General features: G+C 40.7%; 1 protein-coding gene across 8 annotated transcripts in view; it reads left to right on the forward strand.

The window, feature by feature from the left end:
• LOC5667262 (uncharacterized) overlaps positions 1 to 23,386 on the forward strand; it is a 98,628-nt gene that overhangs the window by 40,774 nt on the left and 34,468 nt on the right. For 2 of the 8 annotated variants that reach the window (XM_061650749.1, XM_061650751.1), the window contains exon 1: positions 14,941 to 15,335. The exons of 5 other annotated variants lie outside the window; for them this stretch is intronic. The gene's annotated coding sequence lies outside the window, so the exon portion shown is untranslated. Of the gene's footprint in view, positions 1 to 14,940; positions 15,346 to 23,386 lie in introns of those variants that run through there. One more of the 8 variants, XM_061650750.1, reaches the window with a different exon arrangement.

Below are 23,386 nucleotides of genomic sequence, written 5' to 3' on the forward strand. Positions count from 1 at the left end.
TTAATACTAATTGATGAATAACAAAAGAGGCTGAAGACGTTTAAGATGTTGAATGGAATTAAACCCAAAGTGGGGCAACTTAAGGTTCCATCTACATCGAATCGTTTGGCACTTATTTCCTTAGTAAATTTTGGATAATTGTACATTTTTAAATAATTTATAAAATTGCTTGTAGGTTTTTTGTGACTAAATGGACCTATATTTTCATTAAAACATTTTAAAGAAAATTATGTCATTGATTGAATGCTATGGGTCAAAAACGAAATAGTAACTCCTTTGTATGGTTTGCCTCAATAAATAAAAGTAATTGTTGAAAATTTAATATGAAGTAAATATGATCTGTCATATTTGACGACGGTCCCGTGGTACAATTGTCAAGTTGTACGTCTCAATAACATCCCCGTTCAAGCCTAGATTGGACCATCTCCCCGTAGCAAGGACTGACTATCCGGCTGCGTTTACCTCTAAAGTCTGTATATGCTGGTATGATCTCGTAGGACTTTACGCCAAATAGAAGAAGGAGACCACTTCTTCACAAGTAAGCAGTTCAATGAAACATCAGTGAACTGCTAAATATATAATAGATAAAAGTTGCATAAGATTTAATTTTGTACCATCTTCTTCTTCTTTTTGGCTCAACAACCGTTGTCGGTCAAGGCCTGCCTGTACCACTTGTGGGCTTGGCTTTCAGTGACTTATGGATTACCCCCCATAGCAGGAGAGTCAGTCCTACGTATGGCGGCACGGTCTATTTGGGGCTTGAACCCATGACGGGCATGTTGTTAAGTCGTACGAGTTGACGACTGTACCACAAGACCGGCTATTGTACCGGGATTTTGTACCATATTTAACTAAAAAATCTGCATCTTTATGATATAGCCATAAAGGAGAGCAATTGATATCGTTCAAGCGATATTGAATGATATTCAAAATAATGGCTCGTTCTTTTACTGAACAATTTTATTCTAAATAAATCGTCTTCAATAACCTAAAGTAAAGTTTCAATTATTCTCATAAAAACAAAAAAATACATTCAGAAACACTAGATTCCATTTGTTATCATTCAACCAAAATATGTCGATCATGCATCAAAGGTTGCGACAGCCGTATCTCTTCCGTCGACAGCATCGTCAGCTTAAATCGACAGCCCACATATTATCAACTAAAGCTATCAAAATACCTTAGCAATGTCTCGATTAAAGCAAGACACTCCGTTTCCATTGGTTGCACACCGTCTCCCCTGGTTACGTTCTGTAGCGCTGGTGACTGTTAAGGTAATTTGCAATACGGTAGCAACATAAAATACGACCCGGCGTCATCGTAATAATCGAAAGCGCACGAGCAGCAACGGAATTTCGGTATCGTTTAATCTTCGAATTCTATCCCCAGGAGGCAAATAGCTAAAGTAAATATTAATAACAAAAAAACCAGCGACGAAAGCAGCAACGTACACCCGAGAAACCACTTTTCCAATTTCCTGTTGACCTGGAACGTCTTGCCATACCATCTGCCAGTAACGGGAAACCTTAACCGACACCGCATCATGTGGAGCACTCTCTCGCTTTTTCTGCACTCAAGTAATGTTACCTTGCAAACAAACACACATACACATATCGCTAGCACTAGTGGTAGAAAGACGATAACACGTCAAGCGTCCGTCACATTATTTGGGAAAGGCGGCGATACGCGCTTCGCGAGGAAATCCTACGACACGTCCATCTTTGGTGCGACGGTCAGTCAAACCCCTCGGTGAATAATGCTTTCATCTTTCCTACATTAATTCATCGGATGTAGACGTAAGCAAATAAAAGCAATTTAATGGCACTTTGTTCTCCGTGTTGGCGCTAAAGTCTCCCCAGTGCTTGCACGCCGCAGGAAAGCGGCTCAGCATGGGGCGCTTCCCTGAAGGGCGCTTCCCCGATTCGCAGAGGGATGGAAAGTTTCCCAGCGCATCCGTTGTAGTGGTGCGATGAAAGCTGGGATGGGCTGTGTGTATGCACGCTTTGTTGACCAGCCTAACCGAGACAGTCACCGTCATCCCAGATCTATCTTCATTAGGCAATACGCACATGCTTTTTGTGTGCGTGCACAATCATATTACGTTTTGTATGCCCACCCGCATAACGCCCGGTAGACGGACTTCTCCGGCACCCACGCACCAGATTGGACGCTCATCCATCTTCAAATGGAGAAACAGTGAGCTACGTCCGCACGATGAAAGCACCGAAATGAAGAGAAATGCTCCAAACTGCTCTGCAAATCAGTAAAACCTTTTACATTGGCCCATTTTGGCGGAAGTTTGCTGAGCATGTGTCAACTGTTGATGGTAAGAGTGGTACAACACTACACCAAACTGCCACCACACTAAAAGATGCTACTTCATTTCAACTAACAAACCACTTCATCTTCCACTGCCTGCGTACTAGTGGCTCGGCAGTAGAAAACCAGAATAAATATTCACAAGCAACAGTTTGCTACGGTTCAATCGGGCCCTGCTTGAAGAGGAGTGTTCCATCTCCACTCCCAGTACATGGAAAGGTACGAGGCAGTGCAAAAACCACTGGAAGTGGTATTTGCTTCACCGCGTGAACTGCGTTACACCCACCGGTTGCCCATTTTCTTGAATTTGTTGCGTTGTTTTCTTTCGCAAATGGTTTATCGCGAAAGGAAACAACAGGACACAGCCAAGCTACACTTAGCCAGTGGGTTGGAAACGAGTGTGTGTGTGTGTGAGAGAGAGAGTGTGGACAAAAAAAACAATACCATGCAAGGTATCAGCTCCATATCGGACCACCTCCCTGCCTAGTCTAAGCCAGCTCTCCAGCAGAGACCATCAAATCCAGCGAATCCCTTAGCAACCCCTTGGCAGAGCGCAGTACCTCGGAGCCGACCGTGATTTCACGTCCTACACTCCCCCAAGGATTTCAACAAGGAACAGCTTAGAAGTTAAGAAAAATAAAACAAACCTCCTGCGGTACTACCGACGGTGGTCCTACCCTTGATCGACCACCTGTTTGAGCTTAGTGGATTCTTTCTCTTTCGCCTTCGATTTCTTTGCATCACTCTTCTTCGCTCATTTTTTACCATCATTTGAAACGGTCTGAAACCCTGAAGTAAGGGAGGAAAACACTTGGTAAAAAAAATCACCACTGCGTCGGAAGAGTTCGAGTGGCAGATCGTTACCAGGAGTGCGAATAAAGTGCTGCCCATTTGTGCACGGCCAAACAGAAGCTTGTTGGCTCTTCGCACTTTGCTAGCGGCTAATAATCTGCTGCAATTTATGCGCTAGAATTGAGTTTTATCTTCCATTGTGGCAGTGTCCCATTGCCGACAGAGGGGAATTTATGCATCAAAATGGCAATGTAAGTCAGATTTTTTGTGGGTAATTGAATTGTTTGCATGGGGTTTGAAAGATGAGTTGGCACTATAAAATGATGAAATTTTAATCGTTTATTAATTAATTTCTTCAATTATGTTGACTTCATACGACTGTCAATAGACTTAATAGACTGTCACACTAACAAAATACTATGAATGGGCAATTTCAAATTAATTCTACCGATACATGTAATCCCGTTGCAAGAGTCACACATTGTCCTTTGAATTTAACAATAAATGTAACATAACAATTAGCAACTTACTATTTATGTTAACAACTGCCCGCAATAAATGTTATTTTAAACAGATGCACCGGTTGCTATACGACCAGACAAAGTTCCATTCTTTTCCCGGCCGTACCCGAAAGCACGAAACAAAAAAGCTTTACCAAAATATACATGTCAACCTTTTCGTCACATATTACAGCAAAATTCCCTTTCCTAATTTCACATTCTACCAGACATTGGGCGGTAAAGTTTGCGTGCAGTGTAAAGTCAAATAGAAAGAAAATATTCTTTAAAAACTCCCTTAGAGTAGTAGAAGTATCCATTCAGAATACCACCGAAAAGAGGAAGGCACTGCAAACGTTTTGAAAAATGTCTGCTTTACCAGCATTCAAGCAGCAACAAGAATTTTTGCATACCTGGCGAAGAAAGAATGACGGAGAAATTCTCTGAGATCCCGAACGGAATAACGAAGCACAAGCACACGAAGCCTGCGATACACTTTTATACAGCATGTCCATTCAAATGCAGAGCCTTTTTGGAGCAAATGAAACCATCTTCGAATGGCGAAATAATTAAAGTCTGCCTCTATGTTTAATATTTTTCCTACACAAGTTCACTATATGGGAATGTGTATTAGTACAAAAAAAAAGATGTAGATGCATTGGATAAATTCAGTAGTTTCTAGGCTTCACATGCTTCTAGGACAGTTTTCTTAAATTAAACATGATTTCAATTATTTTACTGTGCTTTTATCGTATTTCACTTGAATAGAGTTGCACCATGCCCAAGTGACATTTGCTCGAAATTGTTTTTCCATACCTGCTCGATTAGTACTCGATACGCCAGAAATTGTGGATTTGTGTGTGATCAAGTGTGTTGAAAGCGCTAAGATTTTGTGACATCGTAAATTAGACTTTCTTCTATCGATGGACGATGCCGTCGAGCTCATTTAACACTCGTAGATTTTTTATGAAAAACAAAAGACAATTTTGTGTGACATTATTTTATAAAAAAAATAGATATTATTTAAGAATAAAATGGCTACATGACCAACTATAACGAAACATCATTTCCGAGCGACTCTAGAAGAAAACACCGAAAAATCCGCATCACAGTTGATTTTAAAGGCCTTTTTCTAAATTCCCTTAAAATGATGCAGTTTAAGGGAATTTGCTCGAATTTTCGATTATTCGTGCTCGAAAATGTCAACTGGGTGGGCTAAAATCGCCTACTTAAAAATCATAGTGAGAACTTCTTTTTACATTTTCGTGACCAAAAGCAAGATAAAGTCACGGTTGCTTATGGTGCCAATTAAAATTAAATTGTGAAAAAATCCATCCTTTCTATCCTAACTAGATTATTAGATATCCACTTCTGCCTTTGGTGTTAGCTTTAGTGTTAACGGCTAATTCTTCTCCTCAATATCATGCCATACTTATCCTATCGTTAAGTTATGTAAAACTATGCAAACTTATGATGATTTAATTTGGTTATAGGAGTACGATTTCTATATTAGTAATATTCTACAATTTCTACATTAAGGAAACATTAACTAGAAACGCAAAACCCATTAGTTTGTGTTATGAAAATGTCCATTATTCGTCTGTCCTACTTTGTCCATTAATTCGACCTCTATTTTTTTTAGATAGGATATGAAACCTTTTGTTGGTATCTTAAATTATTATAACACTTCTCATTTTAAAGTACTCAAAATTATTACCATGCGAAGCATACTAATAACAATTGAATAACTTATCAAGTCTACCCATTTGTAATCCAATTAAAAAAAGTAATTGACCAAGTATTCATTAATTACAGTAAAGTATTACAGTCAATTACAGTAAAGTACCAGTGACCGCTTTTACATTGAGCGGATCAATGTATAACTCCACAGAGAAAACTCCACTCCACTGGAACAAAAAAATAGCTGTCACTAGCTAGACCAAACAAATTTCAAATTGAAGCTTCAGACCTATAGCAAAATTGTTCGACCTTTTCTATATTTCATCAATTTTGCATTAAAAGCTCCATTGAATTTGCCTTTTGCCCCGGGCTCAGCTCTACAACGGTATCGCATCAATCGCATCAATCACAATGCTCCTCCACCACCATCTTCCAGGGTGTTGCGGAAACTCATCGAAAACAGAAAAACCTAATAAACCTAATAATGCTATCATTGTGTAACGGAGCGACCACGTCATGAGGTTCATGGTAGGGATAAACTGATGGCTCCGTATGAAACGCTTGCTTGTTTTACCCCAAAAGAAATACGAAGGCAAAAGAAAGCAAGCTGATCGCAGCCAGTTTTGACCGTTTTCGGAGACAAGTTCAAGAAAATTTTCAACAACTGAGCGCGTATGCGCATTTGTAAATTCCATTCGACAAAGAAATCCACATCTACCGGTGGCGGATGTAACTTAATTATCTCTACCGGTTTTTACTTCCTGTCACCCGCTTTTTATCCGTATTTAATTGCATTTTTTGTCCAATAATTCTTACTGTCGTTTTGTTGTCTCTCTTTTACAGGTAAGTGAGCATATTGTTTGACTTAACTGTGATGGTATAATGTAGTGCAATAATTTGGTAAGTTTTATGCTGAGCATGATTTTAAAAGTATTATATTACTTTAAAAGATTCCTTGCTCTAGAATCAAAATTTGAAGCTATTTGCCGCAAACTTTTTGTGATTTTTTATTTGTTCTATAAGTATCCCAACTCCTCGTCATTCAAATGGAATGATTTGAAGCAACCGGAAATCTTTATATAGAAACCACAGATAATTTTCCTCCTTTGTGCTCGATGACTTCGGATCTGTGTGACCTTCAAACACTAGTCAATTTCAGGCAACCCATGGAGAAATACATCCATCGTTACATGAACCAAGCATCAGTTAGATGCTATAGTATCAAACATCAAACATTTCCGTTCACATGGATGGCTTTCTGATTTTACGTCCAACCGCCCTCCACCAGCACACCTTCACATGCTTCGTGATGATTAAAACATAATGAAGCAACAAGTTGCACCTGCTCCCCATACACGCACGCTCAAATCTCACCAAGCAAAAGCTAAATTTTGTATCCTTTACACGTGATGCCTGCCGGCGGTACACTGTGCTTGGGCTCATATTACCTGGGGCGTGGGTAGGATCACGCGATGGGAAGAAACTGTCTGTTCCAAAAAGGTCTGAGCCAAAGCTTATGCATGACCGAAACCATCGAACAAAAACAGAACCATAGAAACTTACCTTCGGCTGTTCGATGCTCCTAGACTCGAACACCTGGGCAGTACTCACCTGGGCAGCTCAACTCGTATAACCCGTGTGATGGTGATGGGGAAAAATCAAGTGGCCTCTTCTAAAAATATACAAACCTTCCCCTTAAACACAGCACAGTGGCTTATGTGCGTTGGTGTGATCGTGTTTGCCTGCGTTGTGATTGTGTACATTCCCCGAAGGTATTATGTACGATGTGGAAAGAATCATAAAGAATCAGAATAGTGTAAATAGTGGTACGATCAGAAAAGATGTTTGAGATAGTTGTGTAATTTAATTTTGTAAATTTCACCTTCAATATCATTTCTTCACGCTGTAGCAAGTGTTTCTCAGAAATCGTAAAGATTATCTTAAATAATTTCCTGATTATTGTTTTAATTATCTAAGTCATAAATAGTTTGTAGTGAAGTCTTTTGAAATGCAGATGACGTTAGTTGCAAAGGAAAAGAAGTATTTTTTAATAAATAACTACGCTCATAAATAACTACGCTTGACTGGCAAGAAAGCCAATGGTGTCACTCCACACAGAATGAAGGAAGAAGGGGGTACAAATGGGTAACCCATTTGAAACATAATATCTATTATTGATATCATTTTTACTATTATTTTAATACTAGCATAAAAAGTGTACTAAACTTGTTTATTTTAGTGTGCAGTTATTCCATAATGTAGGAAGACAAAGTAATCAATCTAAGATATTTTTAATTGTTACAATTTTAACCCACTCTGTTCATGATAATTGTGACTTTTTTTTAATTCATTCAGCAGTTGTGCAAGATGTTCTAATTATTTTTAAATCTGAGTGGAACACAATAATAAAAAATGCAAGTCATACATCATTAGACAAGTTTTACCATTTCACCTTCGACATCCCACGCAGTAAGTAGGCAACAAGCCTATTAAGCATTCTTTCCATTTGCTGCTTACCATGCTAAGACTTTCAATTTTTGTCAATCCCGACAACATACGTCAGCAGTAAACATCTAACGTACCTTTCCTCCGTTTCATACCAGCCAAAAATTTCCCAAAGAGAATGATAGTCAACCAAGAACAAAAACATTCCGGCTATGTTGCGTAAGTTTCACGATCTCTAGCACAGGGAAAGGTTCGGCCAGGTTGACACGAATTTGCATTATCCGGGTCTTGGGTCGTTATGGAGCACAAGAAGCGCGCCACAAAGCACATTCATGCATGCTGATGAGGCGTTAGGCAAACAACCTCGATGTTATTGTGCTCGCTAACGCATACATGATGAGACCGATGATCGTGCAAGCATTCGACAAGCGTTCTGTGCACATACGGCACATTATCAACACTTACAAGTGAAACCCGTTTCTTTATCCGTAGTATTTCTCATTTTCATTTCGTTCTCACTGTCATGTTCAATCATTATGAAACAATTGTGGATTATTGAAAAATAATACCTTTATTATCTTGACAATAACATTTTGAAGGTCAATGAGTAACAATAGGGTAAGTGTACCAATTGTGGCTATAGCACCAATTATGGCTATAACGAACACTATTTTCGCTCTAAAACAGTCTATTTACTTTCTAAAACCACGGTAGGATTTTTAATTTCATTTATGAACATATTAACACATTTGTGCTTCGTTAGTTTCATGTTGGTCACTTTCGGTTGTTAAATATCACCCTTTTAAAATGTGTTGCCAAGATGTTTGGTATCTTTTACCATTTTGCTAAGAGTAGCACTGTAGGATATTAGCGATTTTCAAGCACCTAACCATAATTTTATCTCAAAATCATCATTTTGGTGCAAAATATTAGTTATTTAACGACTACACATCAAAATATACCAAAGTTTAATCGAAAATATGCCTTTTTTTCTGTACGTCCATAATTGGTACCACTAACCTTTGGTGTACCAAATATCGCAATATGCTATGGATGCTTTGTTGACAACAGTCGTTTTGGACGTAGCGCGTAGATCACATGTGAACAACTCGGATTTCTCGTTATTTTCGCAATCTAAAGTGTCAATATGTGTTTTAAGCATCATTTATTTGTTAAGTGTTCGAGTCAGTAATCAGTGGAATAATCAGTGGAATGTAATCAAATCAGCTTCACCAAAATAATGCAGTCTTGAATATCTTTCATGTAAAGAAAGCGGATTCTGCTTCGAAGCTGCTCGTGTCGCCTTATTGCCAAATGTGCTCTTGTTCTTCCCTGATCAATAGTTAGTGCTAGTCTTGACCGGAAGTATCTTGGCCAGAAGATAGTTGAACCATGCCTAAGATTCTTCATTTAAACAAATTCAAGTAGACCACCCTGATTTGTGCAATTCTTCGTATCGCGCTGAAACGGTAGCTGGCTTCGGTATAGCTTCCAGGTGATATGAAGGATTGCCAGGTGTGTGTCCAAGCACGGTGTCATCAGAAAGGTGTACGATAGTATTTTTTTTAGTAAATTGAGCGTAGACATAAATACAACCAGTGATAGAAAACATATATTTTAAAATGATAATTTTACGTATTTAACCCAAAATCATCTTTCAAAATATAAGAATATTTTGCAAACAAATGCTTGGCTTTTATAAAAATCTTTGGACTTGACCTTGCTGATACTATTAAATTTTTATGATATATCTTATGGATCTTACGTATGGAGGAACAGTACGGGAACGAGTCAATTCGCGTCCGATCTAGAGAAAGTTAGTGCAACAAAAAAAAAAGCTGAAGCTAATTTACACAGTCATGTCCCTCACATCGAATGAACAATGTGGACTTCTGACTCGACAAAAGCCACGGCTTTTTGCCATTAGCATTTCGCACCGAACTCGCCAGAATCTGTTCAGAATACAAGAATGTCTTGAAAGTCCAAACCCCATGAACAGTACCGAACAGAGCAATGATGCTGGCAGGCAGCGTAAAATAGTTGACAAATTTAATTTAGCACTAAACTAACTTTTGAGTTTACCACTGCACCGAAAGTTGCTTACTTGGTTCGCTCGCGATAGACAGTCGTCGGCACCAGCTGTTACCACTGTAGTATAAGAAATGTGTGACGACCACCAGACAAGCACACGGTTTTTGCCACCGATGGCGGTCGGAAAAATGCTACCATTACCCTTCCCCTCATTGAAAGCTGTGCTCAATTGCCCAAGCAGTTTCGAGTAAAGTAACTCTGACTGAACGGAAAGAAGAAAGCGCCCAACCACCTAATGAAGATAAAAGTACAGTTTTATGAATTTAATTCTATTTATTTGCTCACGGTGTTTCTCCCGGTGGAGAACGGTAATCCTTTTCGACTCTTGGTCTAGTTTTTTTTCTTCCGAGTTTGTAAGCTGTGGTTTGGGAATGGGAAGGCATGTTAGAAACTGGATCAGCTGTACCCAGCACTTCCTTTGCCGCGCTAGAGATTTGATTTGAAATATGAGCGTCTTGTGAAAAATGCCGTTTCTTTCTAGCGATGCAGGAAAAACTTTCTCGACAAAAGATGCTAAGGCATTCAGTCTGGTTTCTTGCGGATCTGGCACGAATACGCAACACGGATTCGAGGCAGTTAACGCATGCAAACAAAACTTGAACCAAGATCACATTTTCTAAAAATCAATATTGCTACAGATATCAACAAGAATGTGCAGATCGACAAAAAACTTGCTAAGCGAAATAGTTCCCAGGCAGATGATAGTACGCGATCAGCTACCGGAAGTGGTGTTGTGAAATATGGAATGCTAAGCACATTTCCGCTCACCGGCAAGCAGCACCATCGGAATAGTATCTCTCGAAGCTGGCGTAGTACTCGACGATGGAAAACTTAAACCGACGTATGGTAAGTGTTGTGGCGCTTCCTACCTTTTCATGAATTGAGAAGCTGCTGCATCCATCCGGCCGATCTTACAACCCAAGTCCTACCGTCAAGTCCTCGCGGTTCCGCTGGCCTTACAATACCACCGCACCATTTCAGATGGACGAAAAGTTTCCGAAAAACCCAACCAGGTGAATTTGCAACACGAACCAAAATCCGGAATGGCATGCAGACAAGCGTATTGCCCTTCGCTTTTGTGTGTATGCCACTCTGCCTCGCTCCGAGTTATCTAACCAACCGCCGTGCCTGCTGCTGCTGCCTTCCCCGGCCTCGCAAACCACCCGTAAGTCTCCACCGACCTGGGAAGGACGGAAATGAAGCGGAAAGAAAATGGTACTGGAAGCGGTCGTGCACAAAGAAAACCCATCCCAGAAACCGGGACACCGGAGGAAATCGTGACTTTTGTAAGGTTGCCCCAAAATCTCCCGCTCCCCCCTCTATCTCTCGTCCTGTTGCCCTATGAACGGATCTTCCACACGCTTCTTCCCTGGGCACCCAAGCTCCAGCCAGGGCTCGAGAAACGCGCGCGTTTTTCGCACCACGTGGGAATTGTAAAGTTTTGATATGGCGGGCCCGAGTCAGGGCAGGGCGGACGGGCGAGCGGGCGATTGAGTTTTTGGGCGTACTAGAACTCGTGTGGAAAGAATGCAAGACGGAAATCTTCGGGGAAGATTATCGTAACATGGCATTTCGGACGTTTTCTGTTCAGAAGTTAAGTCAACCCAAAACCATGCGAAAAAGGCACTAACACTAAAAGTGCAATATCATCGCTAGGAAATCGCCTTTCAAGAATCGTATTTCGGGCTCTCTTTTATTTCGATATTTATTTTCTGTTCGAATAACTTTTGTAAAGGTTGTTTGTCGGACGTGTTATTCGTGCAAAATAAATTTGTTTGTTTTTTTCGTATGCTGTTCGTTTATTGGCAACTATTTGCAAGAGGAATTTATTGCGCTTCTTACTTTGTAAATCACTGCAAAACGAATCCGACCAATCTGGTTGTAACGACGATACGAACCACAAACCATAATTACTGCTCCGTGTGCGAAGAAAACTCGTGTCCCACAGGACCACTCGCTCTGCTCTAATCACGCAAAGGCCCCGGCTGCTCACTCAAGCAGCCACAGGTGCCATGGGACCATTAATCATCGAGAAGGAATCAAATTTACATAATTTGCTTCCCGCACACAGTCTCGCAGACCGAATCTTTTCGGCAAATATTTGCGACTGTCGTTTGCCGGCAATTTCTTCCAACAAGTTTCTCTGACCAATCCCGCCCGGAATTGTCTGCGTAAGTAGAAACTGATACGAACGATTCACCGCCCAGCCAGCAAGCCAGCTAGCACACCCAGCTACGTTATGCCGAGCGAATAGAACAGAGTTGAGCAGTTTCGCCTATAAGCGTTACCTAAGTACCTCGGTGAGGTGCAAATCGCTATCCTGGGAAAATTAAAACAAGACCAAAAAATAAAACTCACAGACCCACAAGCAATGAAGACGGGTAGTCTTGTTTGTTCCCTTTTGAGCTGCCGACACGAATGAAGAAGGTAACGATTCGGGCGTGGAGCGGTAAAATGCACTGATTTTCAACTGATTGACCCACGTGTCAAGTTCATCGGCGAAAAACAGCACGCAGTCGGCTGCTGTTCGGCTGAAACCGTCCCGACCTGGCTCCCAGCTCGGGCCTCAAAATCCGAACCAAAACGTCCGCCCCTCCCCCCGGAACCTCACCGCTCACTCCACACCAAGAAGTGCCGTTGGAAGTCAGGTCGGGCGCGCACAGTTTATGTAATCACAATTCGCCACTCACGCCGCCGGTGTGGGCACTCGCGGCTTTCAACCGGTTTCATATCCTCCTACTCCACTCATCACGTCTTTCAGTGAAATCGTTCAGGCCAGGCCAGGCTAGATAGATTTGCACCGGCTGTGTTTGGCAGAAAGCCAGTCACGTGAGAAGCCACTCAGGGAAAGGACCACAACGAACTGGGTGTGTGTTTGAGTTCCACACTGGAGCACACCGTTTGGATCGGTTGGGGCAGTGCACGAACTCCGGAACCTTCTACCCTACCCGTCGGCTTGTGAGCAAATGGCAAATTGTTGCATTCGCCATTGTATCCCCGCCGACGCCACCACGCCATTGCACACACCTGTTACGCCCGTGCTTTAAGTCTTGGGCCCGTTCCGGGCCAGGCGGGCCAAAAACAAACGTACCTAGCGACTCTCACTGTGAGCAGCGATTCTCTCAGCTTTCTTGTGCCTGTTGGCCCATCCATCAATATGGACGGAGGAAGTGGCAAGGCTGCGAAGCATGCCCACGTTCGATGGGAGATGGCAGATGAAGCCACTTTATAACGACTGCTAATACCACTTTATAACGACTGCTAATACCATTTCAAAATTGTGTTCAATTCAAACATAGTTGCTAGCATTCCTTTGCGGTACAAGCATTGTGGAGGTTTTACCTTTTTGCATTTTGCCTCTGGTGGTGGTGCTACTGCTAAATACGACAGATGCGAAGAGAGGAGAGACATAACAAAAAGCATCATCCTCAACATAGCTTCATTTCCCAAGAACTGTCTAAAACAATGAAGGTCATTGAAATTCCTCAGCATTGTGCTCAATTGTTATTTTAAGAAGCATTGCTGTCTCATTTAGTTGTAATTCTAAATGCTAGTGCAAAGCACATTCCAACAGGGCAAAACAGACAACGCCCTCCGAAATGAACTGGAATTTGAAATGATGAATAATTCAAATTCACAAAACAACCTCATTTAGAACATTTCTATTTCTTCTTACGCCTAATACGGATATGAAAAATTACTATTTTTATAACACTTTTAAGGTGTTGGGGAATCGTATAATTTCCCTAAAACACTAAATAATATAAACTTTATACATTATTTATAATACAAGATAAAAAATATGAACCTATTAATTTCATTTCCATTTATATTGTTTAAATTATTAATAGTATTGTGTTGCTTAGCTAAACATTATTACGGTTTGGACCATAGTTATTATTTTGTTTGCTATCAATATTTTTATTCCTATTTTTATTACTATTATTATTATTATTATTATTATTATTATTGTTTTAATTATTGTTTTTATTTTTATTATTCCTACTATTATTATTAATTTTATAATTTTTTAAATTACCATTACTATTATTTTTTTCATTATTATTATTAATACTATTTTTTGCTTATCAATTCCTTTTTATTTTATTGCCGCGAATATTTTTACTTACTCTAAAAGGTTTATGCCTGCCCAGACAATCCCGTTACTGTAATATATGTATTCAGTGAAATTTATTAAATACGTCTAAACACGTGTACATTTCCTCGAATTATTCATCCTTTTCGCGTTCCATTACGCATTGCAAACGTATTACATGGATCCCATTAAAAGTCTCAAAGCCTCTATAGATCATTATTTGAATCGTTCGCATCGATATATACAACCATTGTGAACAATTATTACGACAATCACTTTTAATACCCATTAAAGGTCAGATGAAATGTTTCATCCTAACGCTTCCAGTCCTTGCTAAATGTTTCGATGGAAGAACCTGAGATCATTAAAAAAATGACCACACCACAAAAAAAAGAAACATTTGTCTTCGGAACACACCCACTTTTGCGAACGCATCATGCGATAAAGCGTGGTGACCTTTTTCTTCCTCCATGCAAGATTCCCTTTGCTTCACTCACGGCAAGTGCGGTGAAGGATACTTGATGCCAAGTACTGTACCATGTACTGGGCGCCTCCATGAAATTAAAACACCTCTCAACCGCTTTGTTTCGCATCGCATCGTCGGAATGACGACGGGTGGGGCAACACAATTGGCAACACAAAAATAATAACCATTTACAAAGTATGACAGGTGTATATCCCGACCGAGTTTTACTCGCCGTATTAATCGCTGAAAGGTTGTGACAATGATTTATTCTTGAAAGCTAAGTCCCCTCGTCAGTTGAATATGCGCGTTTTAATCAGCTAGTAACAATATACTTTTTCATTATTTGAACCTTTATGGTAAGAACATCGTCACTGGTCACGTTGTGAGAAAATATTGCGTCCGACGTTTTTGAAAGCTTAAGCTCTGAGTTCCGTTCAGTTCCGTTGGGCGATTGTGGATGTGGTGGTTCAAATCTCAGCACAAAGATTGAAGACTGAAGTACAGTTTTGTTGACTAAGTGTACCTTAAAATGCTAGTCGTGTTTTACCCTTTTGCCGTTCGTCTACCATTATGTCCATCAATAACAAGGCTCTCCATCGATGCGAACCGGTCGAACGCTCCTACTAGATTGCGCTGGAAGCCAACAGACTGCCAGCACCGGTCAACAGGTCACATGGCCAGATCTCATCACCGTTTTCGGTCCAAAACGCTGCCCATTTCAAACGTTCCAGCATCCTAACAAAGACCGCTCACTGGAAGGCCGACGGACGTGAGGGCGTATATACGTATATGCACGGCCGGCACTCACTGACGCGCGCGCAGTCTGTCCTGCACGGCACTCACCAGATTCAACATGTTGCTTGTTGCTTTGCCAAGCGGCCCAATGATTGCGTCCCCTCAGTACTAGCTCGCAATCGACAGCGTACGGATAACGGCTCCAACGCGATCGGTGTGTATACGTAAGCAAAGGTGGAGGGTCTTTCGGTCAGTCGACGGTTATGGCCACCCAACCACCGCCCACCACTTCGCCCCTCTTTAATTGTGTCGAGTGTGTAAAGAAAATACAGCAGAAACGAAGCACATCAAAGAGAGAGAGAGGGAGAGAAGCAAGTTCCTTCGAACTATCACAAACCCCGCGGTTTTAACGACCATTTCTTAGTTTGTTGTAGGCGATATTCGTCGTCGCTACAAATAGACAAATCAAACGTCGTGCAACTGAGCACGGCGTTCAATCGCGTTCAATACCGTGCCAAAAGAAATTTCCTCTTTTATGTATCGCGTTGCGTTGCGATCGTGCGAAGCTGATCGAAGTGTTTCGTAAGATCGGATGGAAAAGTTTATTTTCCCTTTCAACGGTTTCGTATTCACGGGAGAGCGTCTGTGTAATAGTGTTTGTTTGTGGATGTTTGGAAGAGAGAGGGAGAGAGTGAGAGAGAAAGAGAGAGAGGGAGAAAGAAAAAGGCGTGTTACCAGTGGCCGTGCGTGGCCGAAATTAATCGTTTGAATGTGTTTTTGAATGTTGCGTGCAGTGTGATAATATTTCTCCAGCCCAGACCAAGTTGCATTTGTTTGCGATTAATAGGTTCAATTGTAACGAGTTTGTGGTATCGATGACGTGTGCACTTTTTCCCTAGTACATCGTATTTAGAGTTTTAAATCCATATTTAAAAAAAATACTTGTCATCCATTATCGGGTGTGTTTGGCGGTTACTACGAAAATTTTCATATCGTACCGTAAACGTTTTTTTATAAACCGACATACCTTGTTACCTTCCCTTTGCATCAGGAAAATACCGTTAGTGTGTGTGTGTGTGTGTGTTTGAGAAGCTAACGAGCGTGCAGGTTATATCCCATTAGTTTGTTATATCAGTAAACTTCTACAACTTGCACATAATTCCAATGGAATATCTACGAGCAAACTCAAAATGCAACGATTTTGCGCACGATTTGCTGGCTTTAAGAAGAGGCGGACGGGTTCTGACCACAATATCGGTGTGGGTGGGGCCGGCACCGTTCGTGGTCAGAAGTAGATAAGCCAAAAGCATGAGGCAGCAGCATCATCAAACAGCAGCCACAAACGACAAAAATCGCCAGCAAAATGGCAGTGGAAAATACTGAGTGAAAGTTTTCCATTGTTTGGCTCGGCAGCATTGAAAGCCCTTCCCTTCCCCCACGACGCCACCACGATGGTGCAATGGGCTGTGTAGTGAAAGTGGTGTTTTGGTGGCAGTTATTTTAATCACAAACGAAAACAAATCCCCTTTTGATAAGATAAGCAGGATTTGTTAGCGACAGTTTGCCTGGAACAGTTTGCTGAGGAATGAAAATGAGCAGAAACGCCTGATGGCGTAGTTCGCGAATATAATACCAGTACCGAAGAGAGAAAGAACATATGTGTGTGCGTGCGTTTGCGTGTGTGTGTGTGTGTGTGTGTGTGTTTGTGTGTGTGAAAGAGAGTGAGAAAGAGAGTGAAAGAGAAGACATGAAAGCAGGGAGTGAACCTGCCTGGATCGTCAGTCGAAATTTACGGCAAGGGCTTGTACATCTATTTGATTCGATTGTGTGCTAGAGCTAATTCACTTTCCGTGCGCCTCGTTTAAGATCGAACACAGTCGCGAGCAGTGTGGAGACAAGTCACAACATCGCCAAGTTTTAGATGCTTCTTTCTGTGTGTGTGCGTGTATGATGTATGTGTTGTGAGTCCTATGTGTGTAGTCAATGTCTGGAGGGAGTTTACTGCCGATAGATCAAACAATCTACCCGCGTGGATATGATTTATCGCGAAACGACAGAACAGTGTAAAAGAAATAAATCTTCGACGCGGCGAAAAATCCCACACCATGCCTTACTACGTGGTTTTGTGGTGGTGACCACAATAATGCTGATGGTGTGCTGGTGGTTGTGATGAGAATGATGATGATTTTGATGATGTTGATGCTGGTGATGATCGACGGCGGGCGTGGTTAATGTAGTGAAGAAAAACGGCGGTCGCGTTTTTCCTACCCGCAGGTGGTTTACAACCGACCGACGCATCGCCGTGCTTGATTGAAAGATAAGTGTACAACGATTTGTGAAAAGAGTGTTTGGAATGAGCTTGAGTAGAGATCCGTACTTTGCGGATACGTTTAAACAGTAATGCAAGCTTTATTTTAATGTTCTTAACTGCCACTTTGTCCGCGCGACTGTGAGTACGTCTGCGAAAGGCGGTACCGGAACGACGTGAGTGACAATGGTATCAATCGTCCGTAAGAAAAGTGATGGACGAGCCCGTTACATAATGAGCGCCATTTTCACGTGCAAGACAGATGCACTTCCAATTTCTGGATCGATGATGGGCGGTCGGGTTTGAAATTTACTAGCAAATTGAACGCTAACAGGCAACAAATCAATCAGCCAATTGCAAAACCCTTTTAAAAGGGAAAGTACATTGGTTTTATACGAGTGCTTGGATAAAGGATGAAATGTTTTAAGATAATTTTCAAATGTACGCACTTTTTGCTCGGCAAAACAAGGTTTACATTAATTGCGGAGCGTATTTTAATTTCCTTTGAATATGCATGAGCTCAAAGATGGCTCATCGAACATCAATTACATTTTTCACATTCACGTGATTATCCAGAAACGTACTTCTTTTTAATTATACACTAGTATTTGAAAATAAATACAAACATTACTCTAATTACGGAGGTCTTGGCACAGAACAAAGTCGTAACATGCACATTTATAAAAATAGTTATAATTAATATTATAATTAAAACAGTTGGAAACAAACTAATACTATGAAACAACACTGTAAATGGAGGCATTCATTCAAGGGAGCCAAGTTGTTTATATCAAGTAGAAAACATTTTTCGATGCATGATTGTATTGTACACAATTACCGAAATCTAATAAGGTAGAATGCAACTGTCAATTAGGTAGAGAAAATACGACCAGAATGATCAGTATTGTTCCACCAATACGCTAAAATTTCAGCATTCTAGTACAAACGATAAAACAGAGTAGTATTAGGTTTTAAATTTTCAAGCTCATATTTGTAATGGACGGGTCTACTTAAAAATATGTATAAGATCATTTGTTTTATCGTTATTACCTTGAAAATTTAATGAAATCGCTAATGAAAACGATTGAAATTCATTCCGTTATTGGTGAGTAAACTCAAGTCGATTGAAGTGTCCCCTAAAGCACATTGACTATAATTACACCAACGTGGGTTATTTTTATGAAAAAGCTGCCTACTCCAAAATGGCATTCATGGCTTCGAATGTGAGTGATTTACTAAGCCAAGGTCGTGTCGGCTACGACAATTCCCTTCACTTGCCGCTTGTCTTGCTACCGATCCGGTGTAATCCTGTCTAATATATAGCTGTTTGGAAACGCAGATGCAGGCCTACCAGCATGAACACCCATGCCAGTGCACAAGGCAGCACGTGCACAGTGTGTTGCTTTGTGCATCCCGTCGCCGATGCTGCCCGGCTCTCGGATAATTGTGTACAGCAGCTGCACGTTCATGTACTGTAATCCTAGGAACGAAATAATTGGAAATCCATCAAGCAAATCCGCCATGGCTGTTAAATGCGCTTCTCTAAACATCCGTCATACGGTCACCGAGCAAGTGGGTGCAGGGAACGGGCGTAAGCACACGATACGATAGTGATTATTCATTCCTAGAATTTACTATTGTCAGCCACAGGAGTTTTATGCACATTTTGCTCATTTGCTGTTTTTTTTTTTTTTTTGCTAAACGTATCGGATATCGAATATCTTGTCGAGTTTACAGTGATGAAACGATGTTTTGGGTACATTAATTAAAATGTTAAATACTACCTGTAAGGTACCTGGCGATATTGCTTGGACCAGCTAATGACAGTTTTTAAACATACTCTAAAAATGTAAAATAGTTCAAATAACTACATCTTTAGGGGCGAAATCTGTTGTATACATGCTGCTAACCTAACGAAAGAATACCATATGATGCTCTGAAAGTCAATTTTCCAATTCCTAATCTTGCTTTGCAAACAACTCCAAAGCTGCTAATAAAAAACATTCCGATATAAATAATATTTGCTATCACCAAGCAAGTTCCTATGAAACCCTTAATGAGAGTGCTGGTGGTTCACTACCGACAGGTGAGACGGTAGAAAAATACATTAATTACACTTCTGGATTCAGGTTTAGACAGATACTCTCTGCTGCTTTGGATATTCCCGTCCGCCAGCCAAGCTCAAAAGAAGCAATGTGTTATAAATGGGTATCCAACATGTCGGTGCCTTTTCCTCGGTTCTGTTGAATAATGTCCTACGACAGTTGATTGGACACAGCCGGGGTACGTTTCGACTGTTGCTTTCGTTCTATCGCGGGACTGTTCAGTCGTACAGGGAGGGAAATGTTTTATCCCCTAGCTAAAGATTTGAGTAAAAGATCCTGTAATGAATATTCATTCCCTCTGCTCATTTTGTTGTGCAGAGCAGTTTTTTTTATTTATAAGGATGTAATGGATAATAATGTCTAGCGGCAAGACAGTGTTAAATGAATGTTAACAGGGAACAATATTTGAATGCGCAAATAGATTCGGTTGCGATATACGTCATCTGATTCTCATTTTGAACAAAAAAAAAACCTTATTTTCAATGAATCAAATTTTCTCTCAATTATCAATGCGAGAGTAACATGATATACTTTTTAAAAAGGAATTAGTATAGAATTATAACAATAATATTCTAAATAACGAATATCTAGATCTTGATAACATTGAGAGCGAATGGGAAACATTCAACAAACAATGGCCCAACATCAAAAGTACTCCGAGTGGTTGTAACCACGCATAGCAACCCTAATGGTTTTAAAATTCATTATTTGATGGGTAAAAAGCTTTTCAAATAGGTACAAAAACCGTTTCTACTGTTTGTAATCCTAAACGATAAATTCTCAACATTCAACATTTCCGCAAAATTTGCAAAGTACCCTGGCTAAGCTAAACGGAACTCCAACTGCCTCAGATGCAACTGTCGGTTAACCCAACGATAACGCTCTTGCAAAGTGATGCCATAAACCGCCGACAATCTGCCAACTGGGCGAACGTTTAAGCCAAGAAGGGCTGACCGGCACATTAAATTGCCACCATCGGAACTAGATCACTGGCTACAGCGTGACGACCACCTGACCGAACAGGGAATAGTGCAACTACGGGTTGCATTTATTCACCTCCACCACCACCACTATTATTACCACCGGGCCTGGGCGCTGTTCATCATTCATGCACACGTACCGCGAGACACAAAACCTTGCAAAACGTGTTCCAGCATACGGCCGACGACACGTGGGTCGACTAATCGCTGTTGCTGACCGACTAGGGCACGGGAAAATGTGAGCCTTTTTTCTCAACTTTTACCCCATGTTACACCCCTCCACTGCGCAAGCGGTTGCGGAAAACTGTAGTCAGGAATTTTCCCGCTCTTACAAAACCAAGAGATTGAGCGATGTCAGAATCCATATGTGTGCATATGAGTGTGCGAGTGTGTGTGTGTGTGTTTCGGTGGGGATTTCTCATACTACGAGAATATTAAACATTCCCATGTCGGAGGAAATATGTCCCTTTTCATGTCCCCTCCCCCCTCCCCCGCCAATAATGCTTCACGTTGTTTTTGGGTTAAAATTTATAGAACGAATTACTTCAGGCTATGTGGCTCCGTAACTGGGCCAGAAATTGTGACAGTTAGAACAAACATCGTAAGATGCAGTATATGCAAAACTTTCTTAATAAGTATGACTGAGATCATTTGTTTGGCTTACAATCGAACATCGTTTTGGTAGTGTTTATATATGTGAGCATGTGATTTGACAACAATTTACTCACAACTATACACTAGCTCTAATCCTTCTCAATGAAATACTCGTATAGTGCCTTACATCGCTGAAACCAATTTTACCATATAACGATAACTACAAACGCAGAACTGAATTTGATAGGGAACCTTTTACATTATTCCCACCAGCAGTGGCAAAGACAACAACCATATGGAACCGGATAGCCATCGCACGCAAACGGATAGAAAAAGTGTTGCCAGGAAATCTCGGTTTTCTTCGTCTGTAGTACTCACTCGCGCCTGTATGTGTGTGTTTCGTATGGTACAGAACCAGCGCGTTTGGGAAACTCCTTTTGGCATTCTTTTTCATCCCCATCGTTTCCTTAATAACGACCACGACGATCTTCGTTCCGGGGTACTCTTTGCTGGGACCGGGCAAAAACATCAAAGAATTTTCATAACTCGCCCACCAACTGGGTTCTGTGTAGGTGGCTTGATGGAGCAACGAACCGCGTGTGAAAACGTAAGAGAAGATGGTGGTAAGGCATGGTACGTACCTCCTCGCAGCATTAGAAAACGCTCACGCTCCCATGGCTTCGCATTGGAAGCCCATTGCGAGGCACATGGCACCGGACCGGCCAACGCGATGTCGTCATCACCAATCAAGCACGGGACTAAAAAACATGATCCGAAAAAAATCCGACAAAAAGCGAAAAAATCGCGGGAGTGCGGGCGATCGAGAGACAAAGCAACACGAAAATGAAATATAATACAACTGAACCCAACATTGTTCTGCCGGGAAGAATAAGTTGAATTTTTTCAACGATCCTGCCTCGCCACTATCAGACCTTCCGGCATCTCCATTACTCTCTGCCGTTGATGGGTGAGAGCGACGCCAGGAAGGAGATTATTTTTCATCTCGGTGCCGTTCCCTGTCACGCTTATGCTTTCACCATCTCGGGTTTTGCCTCAGCCCCGTTTTCTTTAGATTCTCACGAGTTTTTTTTGTGTGATGGTGTGTTTTTTTTTTCAAGACCATCCCGGTTTTGCCCTTCTTCAAGAGACAATGATGAATATCTATCTGACGACTTCTGTGTAAAACCACGATTGCTTGATTTTCTCATTACTTCTGCACACTCGTGCTCGGTAAGGCGTTGTGCTATCTGCCAGATAGGAATACAAAGCCTCGCCTACAGCAGAAAAAACCTACAGCGCAACAAAGTAGTGCCCAATCCTAGCTAATAGTAGCACTCTGTTTAACTACCGGGAAAACAACAGTGTGGAAAGAATTTACACTTCAAGCTACTTACATAATTATGTGCTTGATCTCACGTAGTAAACAGTTTCAATGATGCCACACTGATGTGTATATTTTTGTCTCAATGACACGATTACTTTAAAGCTAGATTTAAAAACATGGAATTTTCCAATGCTCATATTTTTATTTTATGATATCGATGTATTTATGAATCGTATAACAGCAGAAGAAGTTATCTTTTTGTCAGTTGCAGGACATAATCGGATTGAGGATACACCGAACTGGTTGCCTACATAACATTGATCTTTATAGATTCATGAATCTATGAAGATTCAGATGCATTCATTCATTGATTCATTTCAAAGCTTCGTTGAGCTCTATCAATCCGAATCAGAAATCCTTTAAATTTGATGATGATGATGATGATGATGATGGTCCCTCTATCCGGTCAAAGGTTCGAGAAGGACGAAATTATCTTAAAGATATTTAGGTACAAAAAATAGTATTTTAATATAAAACTCGAGTGGAAGATTGAGTGTTTTCGAACTCTTCTAATGAATCCAATATGGTGCCTCTAAGTCCTATCATCTTAGTGAGTCTAGACCTCAAAGTCCACTAAACGCGCGCGTGTCTCGAATCTCTCGAAAGACTCTCATTATAATATTTTTTTATTACCTTATTATCTTATTATCATATTCATTTTCTTAATTTTTCATAACAGTTGTCAAACAAAAACAAATTAAAAATACACCATCAACTCTATAACATAATACAAACAAGCAAGCACTTAAAGAAGTATACATTCTACATTACTCTATACTGCTATACTAACACGCCTCACTATCACATTATGGAATCACCTGCTCAACACACAGTGCACATTCCTTCTTAAATTTATATAAAAAATATATTTGCATTACTTAATATTTAATTTTC

This window comes from Anopheles gambiae, chromosome 2 (assembly GCF_943734735.2).
Source record: "Anopheles gambiae chromosome 2, idAnoGambNW_F1_1, whole genome shotgun sequence".
In the NCBI taxonomy this organism is placed as follows: domain Eukaryota; kingdom Metazoa; phylum Arthropoda; class Insecta; order Diptera; family Culicidae; genus Anopheles; species Anopheles gambiae.